This window comes from Pinus tabuliformis, chromosome 1_2, assembly GCF_031772625.1.
Source record: "Pinus tabuliformis cultivar Carrire ecotype Pingquan chromosome 1_2, CPIR1, whole genome shotgun sequence".
In the NCBI taxonomy this organism is placed as follows: domain Eukaryota; kingdom Viridiplantae; phylum Streptophyta; class Pinopsida; order Pinales; family Pinaceae; genus Pinus; species Pinus tabuliformis.
Genome location: NC_142298.1, coordinates 757,614,742 through 757,628,176, shown reverse-complemented (window position 1 = coordinate 757,628,176; position 13,435 = coordinate 757,614,742).

Genomic DNA, 13,435 nt, shown 5'->3' with positions numbered 1-13,435 from the left:
AGCCTTATGGATAGTGGCTCATAGGTTTGGGTCATCAAATTTTCATCACCCATGTTGGGATTATGGGTGGAGTCCTTCTTTTTCCATTTAACCAAACGCCCAACCCTCCAACCCATAGGCAAGGGTGAGATATTCTTCAGGGCTCAAGGACATTCAACAATAAGGCTCAAAGGCATTACACCAATGTACTCAATATGAGATCAACATGTCACTTGCAAGAATTGAACCTTGTGGGGAGGATAACAAGCATTCCTCCAAACCACCCAATATAAATCCAATTGACATCATGAGTGGAGTCATACCGAAATAAAACATTTAAATTCAAACTGTACATTAATAATAACAAATTCTAAAATATAAAGAGTTGTATGAAATTGAATAGATCTATGATTTTATAGATGCCTTTACAATCTACATGGGTCCCTTCCAACAATCATCCTAGCAAATTATTCAAAATAATAATAATTACATGAAAATAGGGCAAATGAGATATGTAAAGAATAAAATATTTAATTAGTTTTGTATGTAAAGAATAAAACACGAATACCCGAATGAGGTAGGGTTTGGTTCTAATATGTGATTTGAATCATAATTTATCAACAAATCCTCCCTTGGTACTATTATTTATATTTCACATACCACAACCTTATTTCCTCCACATTCCTCAAATATGCAATTGGGTGGCTTTCTATTTATATTGGGTCATTAATTATTTATAAACCCTACAACATTTTCATAATTTTTTTTGCCTTCCATTAATATAGATATATATATGTATATAGTCACTCCTTTATTTTTATTAAGGTCTTTTAGTTGTGTATAGTTTATAGAAACTACATATCTCCACATACTTTGCATATATTAGTACAACCTACTTCAACCTTCATAATTGTAACATGGTCCAACATATTCCCTTAATTTAGCCACTCCTCCATATTTGACCTTTATGGCATTAGTGGAAAATAGTCCTTGACCATGTATAAATGATGGAGCAATTTGATAGATTCTTTTGTTGAGACAAAAGTCAATGTCCAACTATGGAAGTTGTTTTGGTTCCCACTCTTTGCCTTGATGTATATACCTTGAGGGAAACTCAAGGTCACATTTTGTTTTATCATAAAAATATGTCCCTCCTTCAACATGAAAAAATTCCATGTGTCTATGTTTTTTTCTTCTAACCTTTTCACCTATGGTTAATCTCGATTCTTGCCCTATTATATCTAGTTAACATCTCACTTTCTCTTAGTCCTCCTGAACTATTATTGCTCTCTGAACATAGATTTAGCAAATACCTATCCAACAATACCTACAATCAATCCACATAAACTATATATAAAAGTCTATGTGCAACCCCCTCTTCCCTAGTGAAACCTTAAAAAATAGAATTTCTCAAGATCATTGGTTGGAAAATAATGTTTTCCTTCATAACCATTTTACTAGAGCTTGAAGGAAGTGATCCTGGAAGTAATAAAATTATTTCATTCATTCCCTTATTCATGATGATTAAGATGATTAGGACAAGCTATTTTGGGAAAAAAAACTTCAATGATATTTAATTGGAGCACTATCATCTATGGTAAATTTTCCAAGATCCATGAGTTTTAAGACAATATGGTTAAATTGAGTACACTACTGCCCATAGGAGGTGGATGGGGCATTCAATATATTTGTATTAAAGCATGATTAAGTGTTGTGGCCTTTAGGGATAGTAATTATGTGAAACCATTATTGACATGTCTTATTATTAGGTGGGATTCAATTTGTTGGTGTTGACCGAAATGATTGAATTCTCTGTAAAATGCCTCATTTCCATTTTGTTGTTGTCATTCAATATAATAATTATTTTCTCTAGGAAATTGTTTATTTGTCGTTTTATTGATAGGCTCAATTTATCTTGAATTGCAAGTGTCAGTCTACTAATAAGGTAATGTTGGCATAATGTTTAATACCTTTGGTGTTTGGTATTTGTCATGATGTTGTTGTTGAATGGAATGATTGACCCTTTAGAAATCACTAATTATCATTGCATTGAGTATATATATGCATATGTATGCCTAGACTTATCCCTACTTATGTAGTTAGGTTAGTAGAGTATAAGGCACAAAATGATGATGCATAATACAATTTGAAGTTAAAGATAGGAAATCACATTGTTCTTTAGATCCATAACACTACTAGTGCATTTAAAACTTGAACCACACAATAGAATCTATATCAATTTATTATCAAATGTATAAGAGAGAAAGGGCCACGTATTTGGACAATTAGTTGTATAAACTAAAAAAAGGTGATTCTAAGAGTAAAAAGTACACTATCATGTATCCAACATGGGTGTGCTCTTATAATCATAATTGGTAGTACTATAGAGGAGAGGGCCTAGTAGTAATGACCATCAATGGTCTCACTAAAGTCTTTTGGTCATACATGACAAGTGATAAGTTTGAATGCCATAGAAAAGGTTGTCGGGATGATATTAGATAACCTTGTTGGGTTTCTCTTACTAGAGGACTAACATATGATAAATTTTGACCAACATAATTGTAATTAAGTGCTCACTATGAAGACATTGAAGAAAGGGAAGATATCTATGTAGGTTGGACATTTTGATGAAAGTGCATAGTGTTTGCCAAAAAATACTAAAGTAACTTTGTTATTGCAATTACAGAGGACACTATATGTGTGATTGTTTCAAGTGTAAAAAAACTAGTTACAAGGTAATAAGCATTTAAAAAAATATGCAAAGAAAAAGGATCTTAAGAAATGAAAGGAGAAAGACATATTGTTAACATCACTAGTAGCTATTGATATTGAAAAATATGAATGGTGGGTTGATCATTATGTGTGGCATGTCATATGATTAATAAAAGAGATCAATCAATTAAGTACGAATCTACAATGATAAGTTACATTAAATTTGGCTATAATTGAACTTTTGATGTTAAAAATGTGGTGTATTCATTATTTACAAAAGAGCCTATCATTGGTGAGTTAGATGAACATTATGAATATTGAAGTGGAGTTTGATAAACATATATGCCCCATCAAAGAAAAAAAGGGAAATTTGAAGCAATAGTGCAAGTCTCTAAGAATATTATTTATAAAAACTAGATGCAAATATCGCATGTTGTTAAATTATGGTATGTTCTATGCTTATAACAGTTTACTTCTTTTTCTTATTATATTCCACCGATTAGCAATCACATGTACATAAAGTAAAGTGCAGATAGAACATTAAACGATCGACAGAAAACAAGCCAAGACAAGAGACACAAGATGTGGCGGCTAGCCAGGGACAAACCCCACAATGTGTGGGGAAACCCTTTGATCAAATCTTCTTTTATCTTCAATAATTCAGCAGAGAGAAATATTACAATAAATCTGATTCATATCAGCAGTAGCAAACCCTAGATCAGTAGCATCAGCATTAGCAGCTTCATTATCAAACTAGGGCAGACCATATCTCACAAACCGACAGTCGGATTGACTTCATTCCACCACCAAAAGTTTCGGCTTCCAGAGGAGGTTCAGATGAACCTACAGCGTAGTTCAGATGAGGAGATCTTCTAGGCCACGCAAGTCAATCTTTACTTCTACAGTTGCAGCTTCAGTTTCAGCAGTTTCCGGCTTCAAACTAGGGCAGTCGATATCTTGCAAACCGTTCGTCGGATTGACTTCATTCCACCACCAAAAGTTGCGGCTTTCAAAGGAGGTTCAGATGAACCTACAGCGCAGTTCCAAAGAGGAGATCTTCTAGGCCACGCAAGTCAATCTTTACTTCTGCAGTTGCAGCTTCAAATTCAACAGCTTCCGGCTTCACATGTGTGAGAGAGAGAGACCCATTTCAGCGCAGTAGAGAAGAGACTCATATCTGCGCAGTAGAGAGGGAGAGATGTGATGAGATGAGTGAGTCTAAATGAGGAAAAGTCCTCTTATATTTATACACAACGTTGGTGGGTGAATAGATGTGACTGTTGGGCTTCTGAGCCTACATGAGTTGTAGGTCGGCTTGATAATAATTCCATAATCAAAATAAATTCATATCTCCATGAATACTTATCGGAATCAGATGATATTTATATCAATCCTACACCTCTCGACGAGAGGAATCTAATAAAAATATTATCAGCCATGAATAAGATGACCCACATGAAGTTTTGCCCTGGTTGCCAATTTTAACACTCCCTCTCAACCATGGAGAACTTCATATACAATCTGTCTATCGGTCGTTACTATTCATCCATCAAATGCACTGCCTTGTACAGCCTGACCCTTGCCTGCTCTGCTCTATTTGCCTGTTCCGCTTTGTCTTGTTCTGCCCTGCACTGATCTGTACTGTTTTGTTCTGTTCTCCTCTGCTCTTGCATTGTTCTGTTCTACTCTACTTTTGTCTGAATTATGAAGAAGAAGAAATGATCGAGGATGTATCATACTGACTCAAAGTCAGTCTCAGAGTATGTACCACTGGTCCCAGACCAGTCTCAACCAACCCAAAGTCAACGTCATAGTGAGTACAACTCCAATGGTCCCAGACCAATATCATCCTCCACTGACTCAAAGTCAGTCTCAGAGTATGTACCACTGATCCCAGACCAGTCTCAACCGACCCGAAGTCAGCGTCATAGTATGGTACAACTCCTACCACTGGTCCCAGACCAGTAACATTGATCCCAGATCAATGGAGGTCATCCTAGCGTAGGGAGTACGGTAGTTACAACGATGCGTCCATCGGTACTACTATGGTCCCTAACTTCATTTCCTTGCTCATTGATCAGATGAGAGGTACTTCCCACGAGTCCTAGACTGCATGGGTAGGATGCCTCGATAGGAGAACTAATCAATCCTGTCCTCACAAGAGAACACATCAATCCTGCTACAATTGCCATGGAGAACACATCAATCCAGGCCTCACAGGAGAACACATCAATCCTGCTACAATTGCCATGGAGAACACATCAATCCAGGCCTCACAGGAGAACATATCAATCCTGCTACAATTGCCATGGAGAACACATCAATCCAGGCTGCCATGGAGAACACATCAATCCAGGCCTCACAGGAGAACTAATCATCCTGCTACACAGGAGAGCGAATCATCCTGTCCCACAAGAGAGCGAATCATCTTGTTCCAGTGTGCACCACCAAGGGAGGGTGAGTCACCCTGTGGTCATATGTTGCTCGAGTAGGAACCGCAAGCCCTCAGAGCTCCCAGAGCTTAATGTATGCAACATGCAAGACCCTTGTACAAGGGTTTCTTGCCGACTCCAAGCGTTTGGGAAAATCACAGATTAGATCTTTCCTCGGGGCTTTGACAAGGTGTATCAACCTATACATCATCTTAATGTGATGGAGCTTCCTTGCTCATCGACTTACCATATTCCAGATGATGTCTATCTGCTGGAGCAATTGACGAATATGGGATTCCTCAATAATCGAATCCCACCTCTGGTTGTTACAGAGAATCACAGTGGTATCCAATGTAAATCCAAACAGCTCACTGAAGAGCTTTCGCAACCAGACTGCCTCACAAGAGGTTATGCTAGCAACAATATATCCTGCATCGGCGGTGCTCAAAGCCATCGACTTCTGCTTCCTACTCATCCAGGATATCGAAGCAGATCCCAAGGTGAAACAGTACCCGGAAGTGCTCTTACGGTCCACCACACTGCCTGCCCAATCAACATCTAGTAATCTCACATCTCCGGCAGTGTATCTTAATCCATGAGAGATTGTGTCCTAAAGACATCTCAGAAGATTCCTGGCATCAATCCAGTGAGGCTCAACCAAATATGAGTTCACAATGCTAACTGCAAAACATATGTTCGGACGGAGGTTCACCAAGAACATCAATGCGAATGAGTTTTTGAAACTCAAAGGCATTTCCCAAGTCTGGTTCGACATCACTACCATATAACTTCTAAAAGTTAAGATCCTCGAGGTAGTCACAGGCTTGCAGTCCATCATACCGAATCTTTCCAATATATTTACCACATATTTTCCTTGAGATAGGAAAATTTCCCTTGGCTTCTGCCACACTTCAAGTCCTTGGTCCTTCATTTCAAATTCAGAAGCCATCTCCCTCTTACATTTGTGAATGAGAGGGTTTGCACCTATTAGAAATAGGTCATCCACATACAACACCAGTATGAGAGGCTTGTCATCTTCAACCTTAAAGTAAAGGTTAGGATCGACTTCACTCCTAGTGAATCCCAGCTTCATCAAGTAGCTATCGATCCTCTCATACCATGCTCGGGGTGCTTGCTTCAGCCCATAGAGAGCTTTCTTCAACCTGCATACATGAGATTTTCGATCATAAATCTCAAATCCTTCGGGTTGCTCCACGTAGACCTCTTCTTTGATCGAGCCATGCAAGAACGCATTCTTGACATCCATCTGATGTAGGTTCCATCCTTGTGAAGCGGCAAGGGCTATGATCGAGCGGATGGTCGTATATCTGGCAACATGTGCAAATATCTCATCATAGTCTATACCTTCCTTTTGGGAGAAACCTCGAGCAACAAAACGAGCCTTATACTTTTCCGTACTTCCATCTGCTGCATGCTTTATCTTGTAAAGCCATTTGGAAGTAACAACAGTCTTGTCCTGGGGTCTGGGAACTACTTCCCAAACATCATTCTTCATGATAGACTCATATTCTTCGATCATAGCATCCTTCCATACTTGATGCTTGACGGCATCTGAGAATGATGAAGGTTCATTTTGTATGATCGTGCTCATGATGGTCAGGTATCCTTGATACCTGTTAAGTTTCTTACTTTGACGGAAGGTTCCTCAGGGTGCAGCATGTCCTTCAACATCATCAAGTATCCCCCTAAGCCATGAAGGCCTCTTCCTAGAAGAGGAAGGCTCATGTGGATGAGAATCAATCAGATCCATGGGTTCTTCTACATCAGGCATTGATTCATCATCCTTTTCTTTCGGTTCCCTACTGTCGACTTCTTGAGAGCTCCTCAAAGTCGGAAGATTGTTCACCTTGCGGTGAACTTTTCTTCAGGAGTCTTTGATGAGGGCATCAATTTTGTACATATACGTTAGTGATTGTAGTTTCAGCCCATAGAAACTTTGGAAGTCTTTGATCATGTAGCATGGCTCGGACAGCTTCCATCATCGTGTGGTTCTTCCTTCCCACCACACCATTATGCTCAGGAGTATGTGGTGTAGTAGTCTCCCTCTTAATGCCAACCTCAGGTATGCCTGAGTGAACTAATTGTAATATATCGAAGGTCTTGCTTTGGTTTGAGGGGAATGGTCCCCTTTTGAGCTTTCCTTTGGCACATCCCGGACATACACCTTCTTTCTCTACTTGGAATTCGGGCATCCCTGTTACCATCTGTCTTACATCGGGTAGAGCTTTGTAATGAAGGTGGGCAAAGCTCCGATGCCAAAGTTCGGACTAAAGAGCTGTGTCACAAGACATGACACCTAGCGGACTTCCATCGACCTGATATAATGAATCAACACTAAACCCAAGAGTAAAGGCATCTTTAACATTATTTTTCCATATACATACCTTGCCATTGTTGAAGGTTACCTAGTAGCCTCTGTCTTCGATTGCCAAGATGGACACTAGGTTCCTTTTGAGGTCAGGTGCATACATCCTGGACTTCTAGCTTTCTTGAATGGTTGTCCTCTTCCTCGAGCTCCAGCTCTCCTCTTACCTTTGCTGTTGAATTTCTCATTCCTTTGATTTGCCATTAGAGGGATTTTGATCATCGTCCCGGTGTGAGTCCTTTATTCTCTTTGCATGAGAAGAAAAGGCAGCAGGAGGACCTTTAGGCATGGGCATTTCTTGCACTTCTTCCCTTGTTTCTTCTTGAATGCATCTAGCCATTAATTCCTCGAAACCAGGAATTACATTATAGTTCAGAAGAGTAGTCCTGAACACATACCATTCAGATGGTAATCCTCTGAGAGTTGTGAGTGCCATCTCTCTGTCAGTAATAGTTTCCTCAATAGATAGGAGATCATTCTTGATCTCAGTGATTCTTAAGAAGTATGCTTGCATACTTTCATCTTTACCCTTCTTGATTTCCCTCAGCTTATTTCTAAGAAACAAAACTTGATTTGCATCATTAACTTTAAATAAACTCACCAGTCTATTGTAGATTTCCTTGGAGGTGTCCAGTTTAGAGATGTAGGCCACCAAGTGCTTGTTGATAGAGTCCCGGATGATCTTCTATTGTTTTGACTTCTCCATTTTTCCATTTGTTCCAGGCAGCAGCGGATGCATTTGATGGAGGCTCAACAATATTTCCTCTCACATGATCCAACACTCCTTGATTCTCAAGGGTTAGATCGATAGACATCTTCCATCCGTGATAGTCAGCTTTCTCACAGAGCTTGTCTTCAGCAGGAAAGAGTGTTGAGGACCCCATAGTTCTTTTAGGATAGCCTTGCCAATATTCTCTTCGATGATTGCTCTTGCTCTTGCTCGGGCTTTGTCTTCACCTCAGCTCCGATACCATGTTAAATTATGGTATGTTCTATGCTTATAACAATTTACTTCTTTTTCTTATTATATTCCACCGATTAGCAATCACATGTACATAAAGTAAAGTGCAGATAGAACATTAAACGATCGACATAAAACAAGCCAAGACAAGAGACACAAGATGTGGCGGCTAGCCAGGGACAAACCCCACAATGTGTGGGGAAACCCTTTGATCAAATCTTCTTTTATCTTCAATAATTCAACAGAGAGAAATAGTACAATAAATCTTATTCATATTAGCAGTAGAAAACCCTAGATCAGTAGCATCAGCATTAACGGCTTCATTATCAAACTAGGGCAGACCATATCTCATAAACCGACAATCGGATTGAATTTATTCCACCACCAAAAGTTTCGGCTTTTAAAGGAGGTTCAGATGAACCTACAGCGCAGTTCCAAAGAGGAGATCTTCTAGGCCACGCAAGTCAATCTTTACTTCTGCAGTTGCAACTTCAGTTTCAGCAGTTTTCGGCTTCAAACTAGGGCAGTCGATATCTTGCAAACTGTTCGTCGGATTGACTTCATTCCACCACCAAAAGTTGCGGCTTTTAAAGGAGGTTCAGATGAACCTACAGCGCAGTTCCAAAGAGGAGATCTTCTAGGCCACGCAAGTCAATCTTTACTTCTGCAGTTGCAGCTTCAGTTTCAACAGTTTCCGGCTTCAAATGTGTGAGAGAGAGAGACCCATTTCAGCGTAGTAGAGAAGAGACTCATATTTGCGCAGTAGAGAGAGAGAGATGTGCGATGAGATGAGTGAGTCCAAATGAGGAAAAGTCCTCTTATATTTATACACAACGTTGGTGGGTGAATAGATGTGACTGTTGCGCTTCTGAGCCTACATGAGTTGTAGGTCGGCTTGATAATAATTCCATAATCAAAATAAATTCATATCTCCATGAATACTTATCGGAATCAGATGATCTTTATATCAATCCTACACCTCTCGACGAGAGGAATCTAATAAAAATATTATCAGCCATGAATAAGATGACCCACATGAAGTTTTGCCCTGGTTGCCAATTTTAACACATGTGAATACTCAATGAAAAAAATGGTCGAGTGTAACATATCATGACAGGTAAGGTGTAGTCATATTATTTTCTTAGTGTTTGTACTTATTAAATAAATCAAATATGTAAAGTGATTCACCTCAAACAAAAAAATCCTTTTGAGCTCTATGAAGGATATATCTTGGGAAAGTTGACATGTGGATAATTTCTCAAAAGAAAAACGTGGCACATTGAGTTGGCGTTAGAGTTGGTACATACTAACTTAAGTGTACCCATGAGTATCTTCAATCCGTGGTAAACTATAGTTCATGAATGACTGTATCATGAAAATATAAATGCATTTCCTAAAACAAAAGTTATAATGATTTAATCATGTCATGGAGTTCAAATCCTTAGTCAAGAAACAAAGTGGTGAGACAATAAAAACCCTCATACATAGCAACATTAAATATAAAAGTGCAAGGAATTTGAGAATTATTGTAAGGAATATAATATTCACAAGCAATTCACTACTACTTATATACTTGAATAAATTGGTGTTGCATAGTGTAAGAAACATGCAATTTCATAGGAATGAAACTAGTTGAGGGGGTAAAAGTAGGATCGATACTCAAAGAAACTATAGCTAGAGATCTCAAAGTTCTTAAGGTTAATAGTCATCATATCATTATACTTACCACCCTTATCGAATTCATTAAACAAGGAAACCTTGACATGAAATGAATTTATATTAGTTTTAGTTCCTATTGAGGTAAACATGAGATAAATATATCCCACTAAGATGATCTATATGGAGAGATTTGTATGGCCAAGCCAACTACCTTTAATGGATAAATAAAATCTAGATGAGAATCATAAGCTTAGATGCTCGTGATGAGGAGATATTTGCAATTCCATGGTCGTTTGGAGAACATGAAAGTGGGGATATTTATTTACAGTCTCACATGTTAGTCTTCCTCGTGGTGGGAACATTGCAAATAGTAAAGTGGATTAAAATCACTTCGAAGGAATGGAAGGAATGTTTTAAGTGGATTTTTTAAATTATTTGTCACTGACAAGAACCAATGAATTCCATGATATAAAGTAGAGACAGATGATTATGGATGAAGATGAAAATAGGTTCATCTAACTTTTGAAATATGATAAATATATAAAGGAGAAGAATTTGAAATTTAATTTCTTCCTTTGCAAGTTATATTAGATGTTCATGAATCACATTAGAAGCACAGAACCTTAAACATTGGATAAGATAGATTTTGTGATGAGAAAATAAATACCAAGCAAGACTTCCATAAGAATTGGAGGGAAATGAAGAAGATGAGGTAGGACATAAGATAAAGGGGTTATAGGCCACCCTTATTATGGTGCAACTAAAATTCTTTGAAACCAGTCTAGTTAGCCCAAAGGAGAACCCATTCTAGGTACATTTGAAAGAAAGGTTGGGGACTTGAATTGTTACGTGTGTAATGATCTATTAACAATGTGCAATATGCAACATCTATGGAGAATGTAGGACACACACCCATGATCTATATAACACTAGAATATCATCAAGTTGATCATCAATCCACTAATATTAAGTTCCAACATAAGACTGGAAGCCAAGTTATTTTAGTTTTAGTGGATCTTAGAACTTATCACATCCATATTACACCTAAGTTGGTTTAAAGTTGCAACCATAAGTGAATTAAGCATAACAAGCCATCATTAATTCAACTTTCCAATGGAGTTAAAGAGGTAAGTTAATGAGGTTTAAGGAGGTGTACAATAGATATTAATAGGCTTCTCACTTGTGCATATGTGAAATATTGCATTTTGATTCAATTCAACGTTCTCATCTAAATGTACTGATCAAAGGCACATTGTGATAACGTGGGATATTATAAAAATAACTTCAACAACATTGGTGGTGAAGGGAAGACAATAATGATTTAAGACAATCCAAGGTCAATATCCATAACATAAATTTTGGACTTGTAAGTCAATAAATGAATTAGAAATAGTTATAAATTATTCAAAATGCATGTTATTGATCCATTCTAGGGTATATGCCAAGAGTTTAGAAGTTTATTGGTTATATGATAATCAAAGAATGTACTTTGGGATGGCTTATCTAGACTTCCTCACAAAGTAAAAATAGTTTTTTTTCTTTTTTGGTAGACCTTGTTTGTAGAGTTGATAATACATCTAAATGTCCACATATAATGAGTAGACCAAAATTATTGGAGCTAAAAATGCAATTGCATGAGTTGCTTAATGAGGGAAGTACTTATCCTAATTCTACACGATAGGGAGAATAAAGATTTTTGAGAAGGACAAAACACTTAGGTTGTGTATCAATTGTATGTAGTTAGATAAAGATGCCATGAAGAACTCTTATTTTGGATCAAGGATTGAGTAATTCTTATGTTAGATATTTTCCACTTCTCAACTTGATGGAAGGTGGCGAGTTTATCATTTGTTTTGTCTCCCTTCATATGTTTTTAAAAATGAGTCAAAAAGTGAAAGAATTAGATTTATAGGGTCAAGATTAGATCTAATGGATAATTCTTTTTCTTTTGACTCATTTTTAAAAATCAAAACAAGGGATTGAAAACAAATGAGAAATTGACCACCTTCCATCGAGTTCCTTCGAAGAATTAGATCCCTCCATTGCATTGTCGATGGGTGTGTATAACATGGTGTGGTAAATAAGTTAATAGATGAATCTATTAGAAAATTTGTTATGGGTCATTTTTAGGGTGGTCAACTCTCAAAACCTTATCATATTACTCAAAGTACACATAAATTGTAAGGTTGAAAAACTTGTCGCAAGAGGGAATAAAAAATAAACCCTTCTTCATTACATTTGGATTTTCAAGTATTATTGTGGTGCTCCTTAAGAGGGCCTTTATACATATGTTTATTCAAATGTTCATTGCAATCTATTTCCAAATCCATTGTGTTGGATTGATGACTAAAATGCATTGTATTGCTTGCTTCTTTTGTCGATGCATGGCAGTGTCATCTCACATGAATCGTTGTGTGGTAAGTGAGTTGTTTGTTGCATATGCTAGAAATTTGGCTAGGGGCCAATCACAAAGTTCAACGTGTGAAAGACTACCTTGTAGAAGTATGTGGGAAATCACAAGTTTGTCAGAGAAGGCCAAAAGCTCATGACTCAACACTTTATTATTAAAATATACCACCAAACTTTGCCTTGATATTATGTTGTTGATGTAATTGTTGGTTTATTTTTGGGCTACAATTTCAACTTCAAAGCAAAGATGCCCTACGCATTCCCATATTTCTTATCTCATGTTTTATTCAATATCCTTCCAAGCACATTATCATTTTTGACATCACATCCATTACAACAAGAAAAGGAAAAGAAAACGAGACTTTTATTATCTGTAAATTGCAAGCTTGAAAATTGATGTTCTTGGCAAGCCTTGATTCTAGTGAGAACAATAATTTGTTGTTAAAATGAGGGAATGGGGAATTTAGAGTGGTATTTTGTGGAATAATTGCATTTGTTTATAGGTTAGAATATTTAGTTATTGGTCTTCACAAAAATGCAATCCTTTGTTGTTGAAGATCATATCAAGTTATGGAGTAGTTCAATTGAGGCTTGGACATAACTCAATTGACATTAGAGCACACCATAATGCTAATTACCTTGTTCCAAATGCAATGAGTTAGCACACGAGTATAACACTAAAATTTTAGTAATTTTTAATCCCCAATCTTGAAATCCAAAATGATTTATCACATTTGCTTTGCGATATATGTGTTTGTATCTTGACACCTTAACAAACACTTTCCCAACAATGCATATATACCCACATTTATCATTCATTGCGTCATTATATAATATAAATTAAGTGCATGTCCTAACATTTTGTAGCCTTGTATGGGCTTCCAAACCCTTATACAC